At 44.2% G+C, this 23,119-nt stretch overlaps 1 protein-coding gene across 1 annotated transcript in view; it reads right to left on the bottom strand.

Moving 5' to 3' along the window:
* ches1 (checkpoint suppressor 1) overlaps window positions 1-20,470 on the bottom strand; it is a 60,768-nt gene extending 40,298 nt beyond the window's left edge. Inside the window, exon 1 of the mRNA XM_086263220.1 lies at window positions 20,045-20,470. The gene's annotated coding sequence lies outside the window, so the exon portion shown is untranslated. The remainder of the gene's footprint in view (window positions 1-20,044) is intronic.
* Between the last annotated feature and the right edge of the window lie 2,649 nt (window positions 20,471-23,119).

Here is a 23,119-nt window from a genome sequence, read left to right as displayed (position 1 = left end):
CGCCAGCTGACCAGTTCTAATCTCTCACATCACTGTGTCCAGTTTCCAAAGACAGATCCCAAACTAAAGAATCCACAAACACACTATTTATACAATCTGTATATCTAAATTCATCTGTCATTAAAAAACACGATTACATGTAACTTTAACTGCTAAATAACATCATTTACACGTTTTAGTATCTGAGTGAAACAAGCAAAGAAAATTCTTCACATGAACAGGTTTTAAAAGCTGAATATTTATGTTTGTAACATTAGCTTTCTGTCCAGCTTGATGCTAAGCTACGCTAATTACCTCAGCGCTCCAGAGCCACACACACAGACCTCACAGTGTTATTATTGTTTGGATTTAAGATAAAACAAGAGCTCATTTATTTAAATGTAAAACTACGGTTCAATGGAGTGTACACCGAGTCGCTCTTGACCAGACCCACCAGTGCAGCTGGAAGAAAAATGTCGAAAGCAGAACCTAAAGTAAGTAGTTTAAAAGGATCCTTATACAATAACCAGATCTAATACCAAGGTCAGATCTGATAAAGATGCTATCAAACCTGAGATGACATCGGCAACAATCATAATTATAACAGTAATAAAGATAACACTATCTGACTGCTTCCACCTCTCCTTCCATCACCCAATCCCCCCACCCGCTCTCCCTCTAAGGCCTCCCTGCCTTTTCTTTCTGACAGTGAGCAGGTCCCTGTTGGCGCTCAGTGCTCTTTTATAATACTGTAGGAAAGGAGAGACAACGCGAGGGAGAGACAGACCGAGAGCAGGGGAGAGGGAGAAAGAAAGAGAAAGGGAGACTGCCAGAAACACTATACCATATCAAAGCGGCCAGAGCACAGCCAACACAGCTTTGATAGTGGGCAGAGAGGAGTGTGGGTCACAAAAGCGCAAGGAGAAAGGTTTAGCGAACGGTTTAAAGAGGGGAGCGTGATCTATCGGGATCCCCGCATTCAGGGGAGAGTGGGGTGGATGAAGCTTTGAGGTGGTGAGTGTTCTTCAGTCGGCTGTCCTGCAGTCAAAAAAAAGGGAAAAAAGGAAGAAGAAGCAGGGCTCCCTCTCTGTGTCTGTCTGTCTCTCTCCCCTCTGGCTTTTCCACTTATCTTTAACAAACAGCAGCTCAGGCGCTCAGCCACTGGTCGACAGTTTGTCCCGACAACAAAAAACCATGGCAACAAGCGCTGGAAGAGCCTGTCCGGTTCCAAAGGTTTGCCCTCTTTGGCTTCCCCAGCTCTCCAGCTTTGGCCACAGACTGGAATCAATAACAAAACAGCTCAAAGAGGCTGAGAGAAGTTTGCGATCGAGAAACCGCACCGCCTTGTGTTTAGACGAGAAAGTAAAGCAGTTTAGTAGATCACCCTTATCCCAGAGGTGGAAAGAAATTGCGTTCCGGTTGCGTGAAAAGAAAGTGGAATTTGAAAGATAGTGAAACGGGAAGGACGAGGGGGTGAGGCAGCAGTTTGTCAGTAACCTATGCGGTCCTCTCCGGCCTGCCTTTGCTGACGATACTTCCACGGCTTCTGCTGATGATACAACTCTGCTTACATCCTTCACTCCTCCCTCCCACTCCTACAAGCTGTTTTTAACGCCACACAAGATACCTTATGTCAACTGAAACGTGTTCCGAATGCTGACAAAACAAAATTCAGGCTGTTTACAAACTCGCAAACAGGCCAAAAGAGAAAAAGTGATATGAGCTATCGCTCGAACGGAGTCCCAAAAAGGCTCTTTTTCTCTGCAGGGCATCCTCCGGCACTTACAGGACTGATTTATCCCGTAGATACATTGAACACGGGCTTTATTCGCTGACAGCTTTCCAAGTATATTAATCCCGGTTATCCGAATACTTTCTTAAAGTGACAGAGCGTGGACGACCTAAAAGCTTTTTCCATGTTTGTGTACTCATGGCTTCGTCTATCGATGAAATTCAGGTAAAGTGAACTGACATCAAGTTTTTAATTAAAAAGATTACAACTAACAATGAAACTAATAAAAACTAAAATAAAACATTTCCAAACATTAAAAACGGAACTGAAACAAACCCTGGAAATAGACTGAACTAAAAACAGAAAACTACAACTGCAACTAAGTGTCTAATAAGAAATGCTTCATGCTGCAAGCCTCACCTCCAGATCCTGAACCTGGTGTGTTGGTGAAGCTGGTGAAATTCAGATAACTAGGAAAAGAAAGCGCAGCTATTTTAACACACAAACTCCAGAAAATGCTGGAAGATCCAGGAATCCTATTAAGACGTGCCTTCGATGGTTTTGGAGGTGGTGCTGATTGGGTCGCGCGTGCAGGTTAAAGAGCATCTACTGCTGCACACTGGCATTCAGAGCTGCAGAGCATGTGTGTAAACGTCTGAAGCTGGTGATGCTTTGCCCATCTTAGCACAGTCACAACCTTTGCAGCTTGTTTTGCAGTCGCTTAGGCTGAATGGAAAAAAAAAACGAAGCTATTTTGGGAAGTAGGAAAAACTTGTGCAACGGAGTGAGTGGTTTTAAAAGGACAAAAGCTGAATTTGGGTCATGAGGGTTTTTAAAAAAATCTTTTTGCTGACAGAGAAAAAGTTTTTCACTTTCATGCAAACACTAGATTATATTGTTTTATATCCACACACCGTCACCCACTCCGTTACAGACCGCACTCTGTTGCTCATCGGTGCCACCACCCCTTCTTCACCCTATCCACCTGCCGTTTTTTATATAAACATTTGGGAATCCTCTCGATGTAGCAGTTAAGTCTTTTTACAGTCCCGTGATTTGTTTTTGTCGTCTCTCTCAAAACCAAATTAGGCACGAGTGCCTGTATGTGCTCGTCTCCCTCTTCATGGAACAGGCTGTGAAATTATCTGAAGCTCACTTGCTGAGTTTACACGGTTAATGAAGGTTCTTGTGGCAGACACAATAAGGAGCTGCCTTTGCTTTGTTCAGTCAAGATTTAAATAGGTTTGGCAACGAGCCCGCTGGTTTGACGATGAAGTGTTGTCTACTGGAGTGCTTATAAAGTAGTCAGTACTCGGCTAGGATTGCTTTTTTGGGGTGTGTTTTTCTGTCTGAGGCTTTGAGAGAGAGAGTGTGTGTGTGTGTGTGTGTGTGTGTGTGTGCGCGCAGATGCTGAGTCTTGCTTGGCCTCTCGTGATGGAGGAGGTTTTTAATCTGCGGGGCTGCCCGCTTTAAACAAAGGTGGAATAACATTTGAACAGAAGTTCGTCTTCGCGTTGACCCTTAAAGACTCCGCAGTGTTTCCACATACTAAATAAAAAAAAAAATAGGCATGACTCCCTGTTTCCACTCACCCTGCTCTGGGTTGTGTTTTCTAATCTGCAGATTCAGAGAGAGGCAGTGAAAAAGAATGAGCATGACCGCGAGTAATAAAGACAGGAGTGGACAAGGAAGAAAGAGAGAGTGGGAGTAAAAGACAGAGGGGAGTTATATCCTAGGGTCATTAGCAGCATCTCAAAGTCACCTCGTCTTTCAGCGTATGCTGTTTGACAGGCCCTGCCAACAGAATTAGGGATGAGGGATGATGCTGCTGTGATTAGATGTGTAACTCAGGGGAAAGGCAGGTCCTGATCCACGGTCACGCGCGCGAGAGAGGGAGGGAATTGTGGGTATAAGCGATGCGATAACCTGCGTTTTAAGATGCGGTCAGTTATTGACTGGATAGCCCCCAGATCCTCTATTTCAATGTACGGCGCTGATGCGAGTCAGCCCGATAAACACCGCAGGCTCCCCCCGATGAGTGAATTGAATTCCCAAATTACCAGGCTTAAGATAACATACCTGGCTAAATTGCCGCTCTTTATAAGTCTCAAATCTCTTTGTAGATATTCATCAAAGGCTGTTTCACTCCTGATGCGGAGAACACAGGAGATGGGAAATAGGAGAACAACACACAATGTGGTTCATATTAAGGCCTCTGATCTTCTATCTCGAGTCCCTCGTTTTCCACTACATTCCTTTAGCCAGGGGTGATGTGTGTGAGGGGGAGGGTGGGGGTGTGTGCTGACGTTCTCTCTGCCAGTGCAAAATATGTGATGAAGGCTCAGTGTTGGTCGGAGATTTTTACAGGAAAGTAAGGGAAACCTTGTGCTTTACCGGGCCTCTTCTTCCTCAGCACAAACTGAATTAGCCCCAGTGCAGCAACTGTAAGTCTTGACTTTCTCTGTATCGCTGCAGGAGGTATCTGAAACCCTCTCTTTTATGCTTTCAGTTCGTGAACCCAAGTCGGAAGTTTCCATCTGTCAAGTGCCAAATGAATGCCAGTGATAGTGGAGTTTGTTGAATAAACTGAGAAGGGTCCATCTGTTTGCTGCCCGACATTAACCCTGAAGACGACCGAGGTACCCACTCAGAGGCAGGCTAACACTTAAGCAGGCTCGAGGGGCTCTGCGGTTGTGCACAGGAACTGCGGAGATGTGGTAACACGATCCGGGAGGAGTGTAGCCGTGACTTTGATGGCTCATCAAATCCCAAACCTCTACACCCGTTTGCACTCTATGACGGGGCTTTGCAGAATCTTATGTGACTTTATCCCTCACCCTAAAAAATGGCTACTCGTGCTGCAATCTAATACTTGCATTCATTTCAGTAAGGACCACTGTAGTCAAAAAGAAGATTATTTTCATCTGCGGTTATATATATTTGGCTGCACGTCTCTGGTATCCAACCGCCCCCCTTTCGAGTGCAAACATGGAAAGCCTGAGAGCAGCAGCGAGACCTCAGCACAGAACAGAGCATCTATGACAGGCATTAAAGGAGGAGCTGGGGTGGGTTGCAAAGCGGGTTGAAGAGGGTAGGAACTCTAGGCAGGCAACTTAAACAGATTTGTCAACTGGATGTGTAGAGAGATATAAGGAAAGTCATCAGCTGATCAGCCTGGATTGTGCCTGAGCTGGACTGAAATATGGCCAAAGACCACCATCGAAACAGCTTTGAGCCAACTTGAGTCATTCAGCATATCAGCAGCACTTTAATAATCGCTGCACACCACTCACATTTTGCACCTCGTCATCAAATTGTTAGACTTTTACTTTGTCAGTGACCCGGCATACAGACTGATTGCACCCGAATGACAGAATGGGCTCAGTATTAAGACCTCTGACAGTGTGCTGATGACCTTATGTTCACTATAGCCTCATCCAAAGGGTTCATGTGTCTGTGCAGCTGTGTTCCTTAGCACATCTACAAGAAGCAAATGCATGCGTTATGCATCTCTACATGAAAGCATTCAAATGCTTCACAACTATTCTCTGTTTCAGCCTTGAAAAGTGAGAAAGTTACTTCATTGTGTACACAAAATGCAGATGGAAATGTAATAAAGAAAAAAAGCATACTACTTCTGTAACAGTAGCAGTGATAGTTGCTGTTCGGCTCGTAAGACTGCAACTTTGAATGCTTTGGCAGAAAGGTGAGTCAAAAAGGTAATTTCAGTAATCAGTGCACCTGAGAAAAAGCACTCGGGTGTATGGTACTACGCTTGTCAGTGCAGGCCATGCTAATAGAATACTTTAAGTGTTGAAAACTGTCCAGATAAAAAACACACCCTTAAACATGCAAAGCAAACCGGTCCAGTTCAATTCTAGTGCAAAGTGTTGGATATTTAGAAATTGGCCTATTATGCTGTCCTTTATCTTCTGTAATACATATACACTCAAATGATGAGGTTAGTATACACAAATAAACTCTGCGCCAAACGCTCAGGCTTCAGTCTGCTCTGAATGCTCTGCTTCAGGCAGCATTTTTCCACCCTTGGCTTGGATGATGTATAAGGTGCCACCAACACGTCCATCTCAGACACAAAGCTCTGGTGTCTACTCAAGCAGAACGAAAATATAATAAGTCCAATTTAACATAACTTCACATTAATATAGTTCTACTGAGCCACAGAGAAATAACAATATAACAAGATAAAGGGTGTTGCTCTCACTTTTTTCAGTAAGCAGTGTCTTTACAAAGTATTTCAGTTTGTAGCGGTCTTCAGTAAAGTGGCAGAACTCCAGATTTCTCGACTAAGAAATCCTGATGGAACTCTACACGGACATTAGACTCCAGCAGATAAAGATCAATCAGGAGGCTTTCTGGGAAATGTAGTAAAAGACTTTGTTGTGAGGGGGGGCACAACAAAGAAAAGCGAATGACAAGTGCACATTAGGAAAATGACAAAATACGTTGGACATCCCAGCCTGATGATTTACAACAGCGTGGGATGGAATTTTCCTCCGAGGCAGGGCGTTCTACGCTTTCACCGAGCAGCCAGGGAATCTCCGGCATTCACACTCGCACACACGCATGCTCGCATTCCTGCAAGGATCCACGGATGAATACAAATTACAAAAAGGCAAAACCGTGCACATTTGGATGCATTTGCACATACGTGCACTTGTTCTCTCTTCCTCTCCTTCTTCCCCTTTCGCTCTTTTACAGCGGTTTCCTGTGCGCACTGTCTACCTCTCATGGTACATTCAGATCATGAACACCCGGAGTCAGCAAGTCTGGACACAGCTGTTAAATATTCAGCCCAACATTCCCTCTCGCTCTCTCTCACAGTATCTCTCCGTCTTCCACCTTAAAACTCTCCTCTTTTTTGTCCCCACCTCTCTCCCTCCAACGTTACTCTATTTCTAGCTCAATTCTGTAGCTCTCTACGCCGCTACCAACACCGGCACCGCTGCTGCCTCTGCTCTCTGCGCTCCACTTTCATTAAGGGGCTCTCCTCTGATAGCCCTTCATATAACACTTAATCATCAGAACAATAAGAGCACTCGCTCCCCGACGAATCACCTCGAGGGGCCAGTCCTAAAGATCCTCCGCTAACTGATGTCATTAACTGCCAGGGTACCCGATTGGCTGGAGCAGCACGGGAGAGCCCGCCTTAGGTGTTTGACGGAGGGCTCAGCGGGAGCAGCGAGGGTCGGACAGGCCAAGGACATTCCTCTTATTGGAGAAGAGCTGAGAACAACGCACAGGCGCCCGCTCGTGCGTGCACAGGCGCAAAGGCTGACGCTGGGAAGCAGAAGACAAGGCCTGTTTGGTGTTACAGTCAGGAGAGAGATGAATAAGACTATTGAATAAGGGGGAGGGAGGTTTGAATAACAGTATTTTACATGAATGGATCTTCAGGGAAATGACTGCTCCATCGCTCCCTCCGCTCTCTATTTTCAGCTGCAATTTGACAACAGGGTTGAGCGAGTGTGTGTGTGTGTGTGTGTGTGTGTGTGTGTGTGTGTGTGTGTGTGTGTGTGTGTTGGGGGGCATTTTGGCTGATTGAGTCTCTGCCGTTATCACGCTGTGGAAGTGACAGCGTGCCATATTATGCTGTAGTGGGTGTGCGCATAGATGAACAGTGACGGCAGCTTCTTGCAAACGCACAACAAATCTGCACGCACACGCTCGTCCGAACCACAGAGAAATCACAGCTGTTCTCGGTTGCTATGCGGCAGTCTCACCATCGTCTCGGATAACACTCACGCGCGCATGCACATGCAAGTGTGAGACGGGGACAGTAACACCAGGCTTGGCAGGGTCGGAAGGTCACAGGGGTATTGTGACAAAGTCGCTTAGCAACAAACCTACGGCACATATAATTTGCAGTGCGATGGCCTCCCACCAACCCCCCGCCCCCTCCCAGCGTGCCCCTGACCACATCTGAATGTGGTTATAATGAATATGATGACAGGTGATGATTGTTTTGCACCTGGCTCTCCCACTCACTCAGTGTTTGAGGAGAGATGTGTTGAATGTGCCTCACGACAGACCATAATAAATCTTGTGCCACTGTAAGCGCTCCACGGTGAAAACAAAGTGTAAAGTTAGCAGAACACCAGCTTGTTAGTGTGCCACTAAAGAGGAACACAAACATCAGTGGTTTAAGAGTTTTTCTGCTCCTGCTGTTCGAGTTCAAGTGACACCTGTCCCCTCCGTTTGTCTGAAAACGAGCTTTAAGGTACGGTTCCCTTGTTTCGTGACTGAGCGACGTCCCTCGATGACTTGCGTCCCTTGCGGCTTTCCGTACAGCAAATCCCTGCGAGCAGCTACCAAACACTAACACGAGTACAGCAAAGGGAAAGTGACTTTGCCTCCAACTTAAAAAAAAAAGTGTGTTTCATCAGGACTGCAGGTAGCTCAGCCCATCTGTGTGCTGAATTCTTTATAGGTTATCACAGGAACGAGGCTCCTGTCCTCTCTGCCTTGTTCCCTTTGTGCACGGTGACGCTTCAAAACAGAATCGGTGAGCTGCAAAATCTGGGCTGCTTCTGCAGAGGCTCGACTTTTAGCTGGGAATACGCCTAAATAGTACATTCGACAGATTTGTCTCGTTCGTCGAAATGTAAATGACAAACTGCCCCCGGGGTAGCAGCTAGCAAACATGGTGCACTCGTGCAGAGACAGCAGTTTTATAATGTCATCTGTGGCTGAAAAAAGTAACCACTAATGATGTCATCACGATTGCTGTAGGCTTGACAACTAGAAGTTTTGTGCTTTTTTTAAAAACAAAAAGCCATCATTGCAAGCTCAGGGTTAAAAACGCAGACACCAGTGTTTTCCATGCTGCATTATGGGAAGTGTAAATGTAGTGTTTTCGAAGCCTGATCAGTATTTACTACTAAGAGTTACCATGATGTGACTTCTGATGTTCTTCTACTACTTTTTTCTGAAAATCTCTTAATTCTCTGTTGTAACTGATGCACTGTGTTGGGGGTAAATCATTAGTATTTGAATTATTTTATTAACTAAACTCAGCAGCTCCACAGCACCAGGGGTAAGGAGAACCACTCCAGTGTGGCGTCTTCTGAACAGCTAGCTAGCTTTCAGCTCAGCTAACGCTATCATTGCGAGGGAAATTCACAAGCTTGTTGTTGGTTAGGTGCTGGAAGAGAAGCTACCAATGTAATAATTTCTGGTAACACATGAACTCTTGGTTACAAAGTAACAGAATACTGTTTCAGCATTCTTTAGATGTTACTTTTAAATGTAACATCACCTGACCCTGAGGCCTACCCTTTAGGTGGAGGTGTGTAGCTTTTCTAATGTGATGTTGTGTTATGTACGTTCCTTCACTGACTGAGACTGGGCCCAATGCAGCAGAGCCCAAAACTGCAGTTTTAGGGGCGACTTGAGTCTGGTTCCAAAAACGAGACATTTCCAATAAGCTTGGGTTTATAGAAAGAAAGTAAGTGTACTTTACTGACCCCCGTGGGGAAATTCCTCTCTGCATTTAACCCGTTCACACAGTGAAGCAGTGGGCAGCCATTGGGCACCCAGGGAGCAGGTACCTTGCTCAGGGGTACCTCAGGGTAGCTGTTCAGGGGAATCTAACCTCCGACCTTCCGATCATTGGGCCACCACTCTACCTACTGAGCTATCCCTGCCCCTTATAATAGTATAGTATATAGTAGAGCAGGGCGATATGGCCAAAAATATTTATCACGATATATATTTGAAAATTTGCGATAACGATATAACCGACGATATAATTGATGCGAGACAAAATACAACTCCACAACATTACTAGTGCAAAAAGACAACCTTCCATTTATTTTCACTTAAACAAGAAGCTGGTTTTTATGTACATTAAAGCTTTATAAAAATGTAACAGTGCAAATGCAAATTCCTTGCTGAAAGTTTAACCAAAAGGCATTTCCAGTAGAAATGGGCTGACATATCCTGAGCATAACCATGTATAATATCCACTGAAGTTAAAAAGAGGTGCTTTGCAACATTAAACTGCAGTGTGCAGTACGCATTTTTCGGACCATAAGGTGCACGGGATTATAAGGCACATTAAGCGAAACAAAGCAGTCAGATAAATCAAACTTTATTAAACTCATTCTTCTTGCTTCCTCCACTTCTGTACCATTGATTCATTAATGTTGAATTCTCTGGCAGCTGCTCTATTCCCATCTTGTTGCAGTATATGAATGACTAACCTCGTATTGTGGATGGATTATCTCAGTTGTTCTCCTGACTGAAGTTTGGTCCGTTTACAGCATCCTGCCATGCGATTGCATTTGTCTCTAACCATGAAGAACCTTCACGTTAACTTTTATAAGTGGAAAAGTGTTAGTGTTCATCCTCCAGCTTCACTGTTTATGTTATGCTAACATAGCTGTGTCGCTAGCGATCACGTAGCACATCATTATATACCAGCTAGCCCAACTTCAGTAACCCTGCAAACGTCGCTGCTGTTTAGTTTCCTGTCTTCATTTATGTTGGAAGTGATAGCAGAGCTGTACGTTTGATTTTTTTCAGAAATCTCTGTCAGAACATGCAATATCATGCTTAGGTAACTAGCGAAACTAGCGAGCTAACTTCCGCTAGCTTCCTGCTAACTTCTAACTCCGTTAAATGTAATAACTTTTGTTTTCATGGATGCCTGGAAGTTAAACTTTATAGTTACACCTGGTAAAGCAGCAATGCTGATCGTTTTATTAAAGATGAAAGAATTTAGACAGTTTTTAACGCTCAGTGATGCTGCAGTGTTGTTTGACCTGAAGAATACGGAGTTTAGGACCCAGATTACTCCCAGATTTAAGAGCATCTTAGTCCGACAAATATGACAATAACAACGGCCGCTTGCATGTTCTGCAAAAAAATGTGCTTTGTTGTGTATCTGATGGACAAACACCAAACCAGTTCCACATCACGGAAGTTGCACCATTTTTACAAACCAATTCTGGTTCATCTGTTTCACTCAACAATCGGCCATGTGCGTATGAAAACAAAGGCACTGCGCATGCGCGTTTTACTCCCATTCTATCGCGATATTTCATTTTCCTATCGTTGCCTAACATTATACCGGTATTACCGTGAACGGTATAATATGGCCCAGCCCTAGTATATAGTATAATAGTTCATAAGAGATTTTGATTGACAGATGTGCCGACACAGGGCTCTGTGGCTGATTAGTGTCTGCTTGGCTTCACTACCAATTGTAGTCAATGAATCAGACTTTTGGAATATTTTAATAGAATTAAAACAGGTAATATGGCCTACAGTGTGGTATGGACCATGAGTATATTTCTGCTTTGTTTTCTGTTGAGCAGACTTCTGTTATTATTATTATGAGTCAGTCTAGTCATCATTAATTAGCAGATATACATGTTTGTGTGTCTCCAGGCTTCTTGAAGGACATTTAAAGCTTTTCTTTGCATGTTTCTGCCTTTTGTTCTGTTCTTTGTCAAGATGATCCCACACTGCTCCAATAATGGGGAGGCCAATCCATGCTTTTCTGCACTGACAGTGTTTGGGATCATTGTTATGCTGGAAAATGAAGCCAATGCCAATCAGACATTTTCCAGACGGTGCTGCATGGTGGATCAAAATCTGTCAGTATTGTTCTGCATTCATAAGTCCATCAGTTCTGACAAGATCTCCAACACCACTGGCTGAAATACTGCCACAAAGCATACGCAGCCTCCAGCATATTTTACAAATGCTTGTAGACTCTCTCCTGACCTCCCCCAGAAATACTGACAATGATTTGAACCAAAAATGTCAAATTTGGAGTCATCACTACATCCGCCCTGCCACTGATTTTCAGTCCATTTCTTGTGTAATTTGGTATAGCCTAGCCTCCTCTCCCTTCAGTTAGAACGGCTTCATGACAGCCGTCTTTCCACAGAGACCATTTCTGATGAGGCTTCAGTGAACAATAGATGGATCTACCGAAGGCCCGGTGTCAGGTCTTTGCTGGGTTTCTTTTTTCCTATTTCTTAAGGACATGACTTTCAGATGCTGTTTATCTGCTGTAGGCAGTTTTCTTTTTTAGGTCTGCCACTTCTTCTTTTGTCTTTCACTTGTCCGGTTTCCTCACATTTCTAAGGATAAACTGAACACTGTGCTGAGATATGCTAGATTTTCAACTAAAAGCTCTTTGGGAATCACCTTGTTGGTGCAAAAATACTATGATGTGGCTGTCAAACTGTGTTCCCATTGCTAAAGAAATGAGAACAAATGATGTGTTTTTGTGACAGGCTGCTAGTAACAAAGTGCCTAAAGACACAATTTCAAATTGGTTCTTTGCTAAGCTGTCTGTTATGTGTAGATATAACACTGGTTCATCTCTTGAGTAAGGTGCTTTTTTTTAAGCTTGAATGATTGAAAAGCAGACAGCGTCCAAGGAAAAACTTTGAAAGACCTTCAGAAAGCCTGGAGAACTATTGCTCAAGACCACTTTAAAAAACTACCAGAAAGTCTGGCTCCTTGAAAGCAAAATATAAAGAAATGAAAGGTGGCTCGAGACTTTTGTAGTCCTCAGAGGATTAAGAGCATCTGCCATCATTTACAGTTGACCAGCTGATACGTGTATGCTCACTAATGACAGGAGGCTCAGCTACTCACTGCACGCTCCTCTCCAATCTGCATCTATACATCTCTGTGTGTTACCTGCATCTTTTATTCCACCTTTGCCTTCTACCTGCCTTCACTTCAGCTTCGTTCCACAATCGAATAGTCAAATATCAGGATTCATTATCGTATGCAGAATATTCGTTGACAGCCCTGAAATGAAAACCCCACAAAGGATATGCTGCGTTTTAACTAACAGCTCTTCGTTGAGTTAACTGTAGCAATAATTGCCAGTGACATTTTCTTCACTACACACACATTTAACGTGTGAGTCATGCGCGTTATTAAACCAAAAAAAAACCCCCCACAAAAACCAAGGGACCTGCTGAAGACTCAATAATTATATTTCCTATAAAACAGTAGAAATAATGAAGTCCTCTTGTTTGGCATTAGTCAAAACAAAGTGCTGCCTGCACTAAATCCATCACAAAATCAATAATAGAGATTTTTATGAATCGAGTTAAAAGCAGTGGCCTCTCCTTTTTTTTAACCTCACTGCCTTCATTTGGTTAGTGATGTCACACGTCAGCCCCTCTGTCTACTCCGTCTTTCTCCTTTCCGCTGTGTGCAGTGGAACAAAGCAGAGATGGCAGAGAAACTTATCTTTAAAAAGAAACTGCACTGTGTTGTGGAATAATTTGGAAAACTGTCACAGCGAGCGAATCCTATCTCAGAGGGTGCCAGTCACACACACACACACGCATACACATAGTGTTAAAAGCATGCGTGCACACACACACACACAAACAGGGACTTTGGTGTTTACATCATATGGGAAGGTATTTTTTCCCCTCACCCTGCCAGGGAACAGGCCCACGCACGGACACAGACGCTGACTAAGGCCCTAAGACTCCGGGGGGGGGGGGGGCGCATGTGTATATAATCAGTTTGGTTGTGTATCTATGTCGAACTGTTACTAGCTGAAGCGGACTTCGCTTGGACAGCGTTCATGATCTGCTTGTGCTGCTATGGTCTTGTGTGTTTGTGTGTATTTTTCTTGCTTGTGTGTGTATATTTGCGCAGTGGTATCAAACAGTCCTGTTCAGTGTTAAGCTGCTGCGCGGTTATGTACAGTACTCTGTTTGTGGTTTGGCCTTAGCAGGGCTGAGCTAATGCTAATCAGTTTATTGGGGAAAATCTGCATATTTTGTGTTTCTCTGTGTGTCTGCACGAGTGTGTCTACTTAAAGCATTCTTGTGTGTGTGTGTGTGTGTGTGTTTTGCTTCCCGGTTCATAAACTTTTAAGCCACCGTGCGGTGTGATTTCCCCACGGTTTGGGGTTTGAGGTTGGAACGAGAAAAAACTATCAGAGGACAGCAGAAAGACAAAGTGTGTTTGAGCGCACGTCTGCGTGTGTGTATTCAGGTCCGTTAAAAGCTCCCAGTTCTCCGATCCAGATTTAGATGGCTGATGTTCAGAGCGTCAACCACAACACTTGGAGAACACAACAGGCGGCCTGTTCAACCCGAGACACAAATAGAGCAGTCTTCCTCTGTGCTTAAAAACCCCGTAGCTCAAACGGAGAGCTAAAAACAGATATTTCTGTGGCGCACTGAAGAAGGCCAACCGCTAAAAAAGAAAAGAAAATCACTCTTTCTCCGTGACGCTGTGTTTTCTTTTGCTAAAATAAGAACTGGCGAGTACAGTATCCGTGGAGACGACCCAGCACCATCTCTTCTCCCTTTTCATTCACTGCCTGCCTGCAGTCGTCGGCGAATCTCGGGATGAGAATCGACAAAGGTCAGACAGTCGCAGATGGAGGGCAGCAAGGCGATGGAGTTACCCATCACGAGACACTGGGGTATCCATTTCAAATAGAAGCCTCTCTCAGGGGGCTGTAACGAGCTCTAACACTGTGTGTGTGTGTGTGTGTGTGTGTGTGTGTGTGTGTGTGTGTGTGTGTCTATGAACGATGCATACAATACCAAAAAGTATCCATTAGCTGTAAAGTATCTTCACTTTAACAGAAAAAAAAGGGGGAGGAGTAATGTCATTATATAAATCAGATGGCTCCTGAGGTCATTTTTGTCTTCACACATGCTTTTGCATGCCAGCATACACACACACACACACACACACACACACACACACACACACACAAGCAGTGTATGGCTGCATCCATTTATGACATCACTGTAACTAGCCAGAGAGAGGAGAGTCAGAGAGAGCCAAGCTGACGTCATCCCATTCACTCAATGTCAATTACGTAATCACGGGGTCCGACGCCTGCAGGACAGGCACGCCGTGCACGGGTTTTTGGGTTTTGTTTTGTTTTTTTGTGATTGCATGAAGGGCACATAATTGCAATCTCATGTGCGAGAGGAAACATAAAGTGAGGCATGCTGATGACATCATCAGCGGGAGGCAGCTTGGCGTGAGCGTGGCGGCTGTGACATATCGAGAGTGTTGGGGTAGAAGAGAAGGAGACAGAGTGCCGCAAACAGACCGGCTGGAGGAGTTATGCAACGCAAATCCAACTCAGACTAAAAAAGGGCCTTTTTTGCCTTTTCCCTGTGTGTGTGTGTGTGTGTGTGTGTGTGTGTGTGTGTGTGTGTGTCCTAGATGACTTTTATGTAGCACTTTGACTTGAGGCAAAGAGTGCATTAAAAACGCACAGGCACTCAAGCGTACCACTGAAATCTGCACACACGCGCGCACTCGCTCGCCCCCCCACTTATAAACAAAGCTTCCTAAGGACAGGAAATCCTTCCACCCACGTTCCTGTGTTGCTTGGCAACCAGAGCAGCGTCACCGTGTGCATGCCTCTGCCGCTGAAAATGCACAAACAAGCAGACAGACACACACACATTAAACTGCAACTCCTTAAACGCCGCTCCTTTAAAAGCACCGAAAAAGAAAATCGCCAGATCGCAGAGCCAAAGCCGAGCAGACTGATACTCGCCACAGCTGCCCTCCGATTCGTCAGCTATAGATCTACACCAAAAATGACATCACCCCTTGTAAACATAAAACACTTTTTCCCCCTATTTATGAGCTCTATTTTTACACCCGCTGACGTCTTTCTATGCACGATGCTGCGCGTGCGCGTTTGTGTGTGTGTGTCAGTGAGCATTTATGTGCGTGCACTATCTAAGGATGCGACCGCCAATAGCTCAGCAGGACTTAAGGAGAGAGGGGCTAATTGAGCAGAGGTGCCCAGCACTGTGGACAATGAGTCCATTTCAAATCAGCAGGAGGCCTATTGAAGACAATTATAACCTGGGGGATACAGAGGAGCATTATTCTTCTAAGCCATCTCGGCTACTTTGGCCGGCTGCGTTTCCACTGCAATTTACAGCCCGTCTTTTAACTCTCCGGTTGCATTAACATATGAACCTGTGCATGAAAGGCAAAGTTCATCAGCCCTAATCAATCACAGCGGGCTCAGTCATTAACTAATAAATAATTCCTGAAATACAACGATTACCGCAAACACACAGAAGGAGCGGCTTTCTTCTTCACTGCAATCAATAAAGCACCGCCACAAGTTCAAGTTTACAAGTTGTTTCTTGTAAATAAATAAAAACTCACGGTATATCTAAAAGTCACATATTTAATTTGTTGTCATGCATATTTGCCAACTGACGATGCTTTATTCAGGAGAGAATCAAAAGACACTTCCCATCACAGTTGGTGCATTTACCAGTGAGGCGACGGCGTTAAAGATGCTTTTGCTTAATGGCTCGTGCTAAAAATTTTCCCGGCTTGCTATCAGTGTTTTCAGAGTCAGGAGTTCCTGACTGAGTTTTAAAAGATCTGAAGTCAGCTGGGACAACACTGAATCTCGGGGCACTGTTGGGTGCTTAAAAATCGCTATTAAGAAGTTCAATTATTTTTGGAGCTGCTTTGCAGCTGTTAAGTAAAAAAATACGGCGAGTGGGAGTATTTTAGCGTCTCGTGGTGGACTACGGATTACAAGCATAGACTGTATAACTGACCCACTGGTTAGCAGACCTGAGCATTTCTGAAACCAGATACCACATATAACAACAACAGGTAGATCTGATTGTGACAATCACTGGATAATTGAGTGTCAGTCACACAGAACAGCTCATCCTGCTTTGTCCAGCTTTTGACTCTAACGGGGAAAATAATTCACAAAATTTGAATGTTTTATTCAGTAAGATTTAAATAAACCATAAGCCATAAACGTGTTGAGAAAAAAACATTGACAAGGTGACAGAGAACGGGAGCTGAAGGCTGTTTTCTCATAGACTGTTTTGTACTTTAATAACTATGTCCATCTTTTATATACAGTCTGTGATTCCAACATTAATGAAACAAAAGCTCTTTTTTCATCTCTGAGTGGAAATAAGTAGGAGAAAAATAATCTCAGTTCATAAACTAGCATGTTAGTTAACAGTCCTGACATTATGGCAAAATATGCAGAGATATCAAATGAAGCTAGCATGCTATTCAGCTAGCCCTGGCCTGTGCTGTTTTGTAATACCACACTTTACTTCAGCGCCTACCTGTAGCGTACAATCAAGAGGGGCTTATGTTGCCTCAGAGAATTTAGCAGTGTAGAGGTGGAAATATAAAACTTGTATAACTCTACACAAGGGGTGGCTGTAGCTTCTCCTGTAGCTGTCGCCAATCTCAGGGTCAGCTTTGCTATTTTTGCTGCTAGGTTAGCAAGGTCCATAAAATGCTAATTTTCTCAAAACTGGAGCACTCACTTCTTGGAATTTCTGTTGGTTAAAATGACTCTAACTCATACCGTCAGATAATTGTCTGAATTATTATTGTCTGAATTCACTTCAAAGTTCCAGTGTGGTGACTCATATTAGCTCAAGTGGCGCTTACCCAACAGCTACCGGCAACGCTTGCTTGTCGTGGCAACCATCCACCGCGCATTGCAGCCATGCTTATAATACTTAATCACTTTAAGCATTAATAACACTTCAAAAGGCTCCGCCTCTGTACAGTAGTTATGAAGAGGAAATTAAATTAAAGACCAAAAACATATTCTACCCAGGCTCTGAACGTGCTTTTTAACGTTGTTAAGTTCGGCATTTTAACACTGGCGTCTATGGGGAATGCCCCAAGTGGACATTTAGAGGAACTGCAGTGTTTGCCCCTGTGTTGAGTTCATTTCTAAATGTTGCCACCAGCCAAATGCTCCACTGAGGGCAGAGTGGACTAAACAGTAAAACATAATTCTCTCTTGTATACAGATATATTTAGTTTGAAACAAAAATATTTCAATATAGTATCCAGTTACTACAAACCAGATCACGGACCACAGATGTCCACTTTAAGTGGAAATTTCTTAATAAAAAAGTACTCCATTACACAAAGTAGTGATTATATTTGCACCTGTGTCTATGCATCAATGTATTTTGGAAGAAAGTTTTGCTACATGGTAAAATTCAAGGGTTTACAATGAGGATATTGGCTAACAATAAATATAAATAGTGTAACCATATTTAGTTTGACCAGGCAGGAATCAAACTCTTTACAATGGAAGTAGCAGTGCGATCGTCGTCTGTGCACTGCCTTGCTCTGAGCCCAGATATGGGCCATATCTTCACACAGCACAACAGCTGATTTAACTATAATCTGGTACTTTTTTTCTCCATTGTTTTTTTCCGCCAGTTTACCTTCGTGCTGTGTCCTCTTTTCACCTATAAAACTTAAGAAGTCAGGACATTTTTTTTCTCACTTTTGCTGATAAGGTGCACTTCTGTAGTGTTTACCTTTCAGAACTAAATGTGCTGTAGCCTCTGCTGTATACTTTGTTCTGACGGTGCATTTCAGACACACACGTGGCTCAAAGCCACAGCTGACCAGAGCGCTTACTGCGTAGCTCTGAGCCTGACCAGTGCAACGAGAAATATTAAAACTGCCATTTTTTTGAGTGTTTATGTTGAATAAATCACGAGATGACATCCAATAAAAACTGTATTCAAACTGCATACTACTCAATTCATTCACACATGAATTATAGATCCATTATGGGCTGTTTTAGCTGTGCTGAGGGAATCAGACAAACAACAGTTGTGCTGAGAGCACTAACCCACTGATCCATCCATACCAATTATCTGTGTCTAGGGTGGAGTCTGAATTCAATATTCAATTTACACAGTTCAATCTCCCATCAGAGCTTCCAGCTGGAAAAACTAAAGGCGTCAAAACGGCCATAACGGACAAAAGCGGCATAAGCCTCGTCTGAGAGCTTCAACTGTCTCCAAAGTGAAAAAGAAGCGGGCTAACTGAACGTCGCACCACAGGGGTGTCCATTGAGAGACAGTGAGAGGTGGAGGGGCGAGAACTCCATTGAGCTCAGCCATGGGGGGTCAATATGTGAATGAACGTTTGCCATGGAGGTGAATTATGAATGAGCAGCTCTCGCAGCACTCCTGAGAGAGCATGTCAGCCCCCCTGTCTCCTTCGCTCCATCCTCTCTTGCTTTCTTTCCATTTCTCCTCCTCCTCCTCCCCCTGCTGCTGTCCTAAAATCTCCATCATCCTCTCCTCTCCCCTCCGTCTCTGTCTCATTTCTCGCTACTGGATTAATCTTCTCATCTGCCTCATTCTTGGTCAACTGATCTCCTCCCCTCCCCAAACCTCCTCCACCTCCTGTCTCCAGACCGGGTTGAGAAGGGGGGGGGGGGGGGGGGGGGGTGTGACGGAGGTAGAGACACACGCCGTCTGTCTGAGAGAGACGACAAAACCCTCGTCCTACTGAATTTGCGCAAATTCAGTAGGACGCACACACACACACGCACCCGTGCACACACACAGTGGCACATAAGATAATGCAAAGGCAAACATTCCTGCATGTGAAAAAGCAGATGCATGCATTAAGTGTAAGGCTTTCAGACACACACACACACACACACACTTCTCCCAGCTGTTCTCCTGGCCACAGAGCTTGTGTGTGTGTGTGTGTGTGTGTGTGTGTGTGTGTGTGTGTGTGTGTGTGTATTCGCGTGTGTGTAATCCAATGTGCTGCTGCTCAGCCTGTGCCATGCTCTCTCCTCTGTTGCTGTGCGTCTGATCAGATCTGCCTCCGTCAACCTGTTTGCCGTCTATGGCTCACAGACACACACACACTTTTTCTCTCCCTCTCTATTTCACACACAGACACACACACACGTTTCAGAAGCTGTTACTACTTATCAAGCCTCCTTCAAGCTTGGGAAAAACAACATTCATTCAGCCTTGGTTTCGTCGCCGCCAAGTGATGTGTTACCTGCTGCACTCCAAACACCTGAGCGCGCGCACACACACACACACACAGTGAAAGAAAGGGGAAAACGGACTTAAAGAGAGTGTTTTGCCCCTATTTTTCTCTCCTTCAGCCTAAAGTAGCCTACCAGGAAAAAGAAAAAGTGCGTTTGTGTTGGAATGAGATCACACTGTTCCCTTAAAAAGTATCCACTCCTTTTGATCCCTTCACTCCAGTTTACAGCGGTCACTTCAGCTCACTTTGGCCCCTTTTTTAGCTTGTGGAAAACAACCTTCATAACTCTCTCTTTCTCTCTCTCTCTCTCTCACACACACACACACACACACACCTGTATACTTACATACTTACAGTGACACACACACACACATGCACACGCACTTCCACAGCACTTCCCTTTAAGTGCAGAGCCGTGCAGCACATGTCATCATCACACACACACTCACACACACCTCTGCCAGACCTGCATTAATGCCACAAAAAGCCCAGTAAAGTCACCTTAGGATCCTTCTGTGTTCCAGACGAGCCCCTTCTTCACACTCTTCCTCTCCTCTTTTAGACTTCTCTCTCCTCCTCTCCTCCTTTCCTTCCGTCCTTCCTACCGTGCTATCCGTCAGTCCTTCTTCTCCCTCTCTCCCTCTTTCACTCTTCGTTTCGGTACTCGGTCAGTTCCCAGCGTTTTTCCCGAGCCCCTCCATATCCGCCCAGCCAGTCGTTTCTAACCGCCGAGCAAGCGTACCTACACACACACACACGCACACACACAAGCCGCTTCTGCGTTCCTATGGTCTCTCTCGCTCTCTCCCTCTGTTTATTCCTCTCTGAGCTCGCGCTCTCCCTCTCTCTCTACTGTCGGAGAAGAGCTCGGTGAGCGTGTGTATGCGCAAGTTTGTGTACGTGTGCGCGCGCGTGGATGTGTGTGTTCCTGTGCTGTGCCTGCTTTGCCCCGCCAGCAGCAGCAGAGGACTTCCCCCGGTGCCCGCCCTGGGTCCTAGAGAGAGCTCTGTTCCCTGAAAGAATGCCATTGTGTACGGAAGACATGTCCAAAGATCGTCTATAATCTTAACAAGACGATTCATTCACCAGTTTTTTACCACACACACACACACACACACACACACACACACACACACACACACACACACATATATGTAGCAAAAAAATGCAGTAAAAAAAGGTAATATGATAATATTAAAGTATAATGATTATCATATTACCTTTGATTTAATAATAAATCTTCTAAATCTTCAGTAAGATGCATTTTGAACACACAAACATTACTAAATTAAGGAACTAATATATCTATCTATATAGATATAGATTTATAGATATATATCCTTGTGACATAGATACAAATAATTAAGTATTAGAACATAAGAAGGCTATTCAACAAAAGGTTCGTTTAGCCATTATGACATCCAAAGCTAAAATGTGGGATTTTATTTATTTATTTATCTTTAAGCCAGTAAGTTGTTTTGATTCTGTACCCAAGTGGTCGCTATGGCAACAGCAGGGCAGAGAGGCAGATGCAGGGAGTCATGCAAGGGAGTAGAAGCTGTTATAGATGGCGGATGGAGGGGCATTCTGTCCTTTTGCACATCAACTAGACTGAGCTCCGTTGGACGCATTTGCCCGGGTCATAAATCACATTTTCATTTGCTCATGTCAAGTAGCCTTAACACCGCTTCCTTTACCTTCTCTGTCTCTCTCTCACGCACACAGGCACACGCACACACGGGGTTCACTCGGGTCTACTTAGAAAAACTTGACTGCGTCGCCGTGTGAGGCAGAAGTACAGCACCTTTATTAAAATATGGCGTACGCCTTTCTTTCCTAACAGAGTGAGTCATCTTCTTGAACTCGTTTAATCTCCCGTGCAGCTACCGTCTTCCTCATCTCCCTCCCCCTCCCTCCTCTCCTTTCCCCATCCTGCCTCAGAGCGTCATCAGGTTACCATAGCAACGGCCCGCCTATGGGAGACAGAGATCAGATCATTATGGACCATGGGATCCAGAAACTGAAGGACATGATTTTTTTTTTTTTTTTCCTGTGAACACAGGAAGCAGGAACCCTTAACAGGAAGGCTTGAACACCTTAGTTAAACAGCCAGAGTAGTGAGAACTTTGACTGAGCAGGTTTTTTGACGGGCAAAAAGCAGCTTTGATAATCCATTTAAACCCTTCAATAACATAAGTAATGCGTGCCTACCACTCCTGCACGTTGCTAAAAATAGAGTAAACTTCATTAGATATGCAAAATAGGGTGCTTTGAGATGTAAACACGTAGCCTCCAGAAACAGTTCACCAGAACTTGCTTGCCACACTTCTGAATTAATGAATCTGACAGACGTGGCAGTGATCAGCCCACTGAGAGCCCACAGCAAGGAAATCCAAATGTGCTCTCTTTTTATATATATGGGCGGGGAAATGGAAGCGGGCAAAGTGCGGTGCTTCAAGTTGAGCTCAAAACGCACCAAGGAAACTGTTTTGTTTAATAAAGATCAAAGACGAGTGTTGGGAGAATGAAGTGTGTTTACAGGCCCTCATATCCAGGCTGCTTCGCCGTGCCCCTATTATTAGAGGGAGGCCGTGTGTGTGTACGTGTTTGCATGTGTGCTTGTATTGCAAGCCTAGGGGGCTGCATTAAGCTGAAGCGACAGAGGGGGATCTTTAAGATGTCTTCCAAAGTTTGCTATTGAGGGAGATCTTATCTCTGAGCCCCACAAACAGCCTGGGAGAGGAGAGACGAGCCGAGGCTTAAGACAGTGAAGGAAAAACAGAGTCCAGGTAGCAGCACAGCTAAACAAGATATGTGTGATGATTTTACTCGTCAGCTACTGGTTATCTTGTAAGTTTTAAGACTGAAACTGGGATCAAGTCATTCACTGCCGTAAAAATACACACCAATAGAGCATTTATTACAGGTTTACTATAGTCACTAATGATGCAGTCAACTACGTCAGTTATTGATCACACAGATATAACCCGGGTGATTAAATCAGTCAGGTTACTACTTTGATCCAGCACCAGAGGACCAAGTGTGTTTGGCATGTAGAGTGATGGGTAATTTCAGCAAAGAGTCCGTTCAGTTCAGAATTCGGATTAAAATCAGCAGGAATTTATTTAATAATTGAAATGCTGAATTGTTCTTGTTCCGCCCCTGTCATCAAACAGCCAATCAGCAATAGGATGGAAAAAAGAAGCATTGTTGTCCCACTGCATTTGGACAGCTAAAGTTCCCCAGTGTTTATTGGCACACAAATTTTTAATCTCCAAGTCTGTGGTTATCATAATGAGTAAGTAGACAAGTGTAGTCATTGTATTTCTTGGCTAGTCTTAGCCACAATGTGAATTAGCCTGGCACTGGCTCCAGGCTCTGGTGGGTTAAGCCAGACAGGAAGATCATGTCAACACATTAAGAAAAAGCCTTAGTGTTATGAAAATGTGCCCACATGAAAAACTAACTTGCGGTGAAGAAAAAGATTCTTACAACCTATTTTGCCACACAAAGCATATTTTATCAAATACAGCAGGGTTTGAAAAACTAGGCAGCAACCTCTGGGGCTAAAGAACG

Source organism: Aulonocara sp. 'chitande type north' Nkhata Bay, linkage group LG15, assembly GCF_057382095.1.
Source record: "Aulonocara sp. 'chitande type north' Nkhata Bay isolate Kocher_YH1m ecotype deep benthic linkage group LG15, A_spYH_male_GT1.1, whole genome shotgun sequence".
In the NCBI taxonomy this organism is placed as follows: domain Eukaryota; kingdom Metazoa; phylum Chordata; class Actinopteri; order Cichliformes; family Cichlidae; genus Aulonocara; species Aulonocara sp. 'chitande type north' Nkhata Bay.
This window is presented reverse-complemented; position numbering and strand designations above follow the sequence as displayed.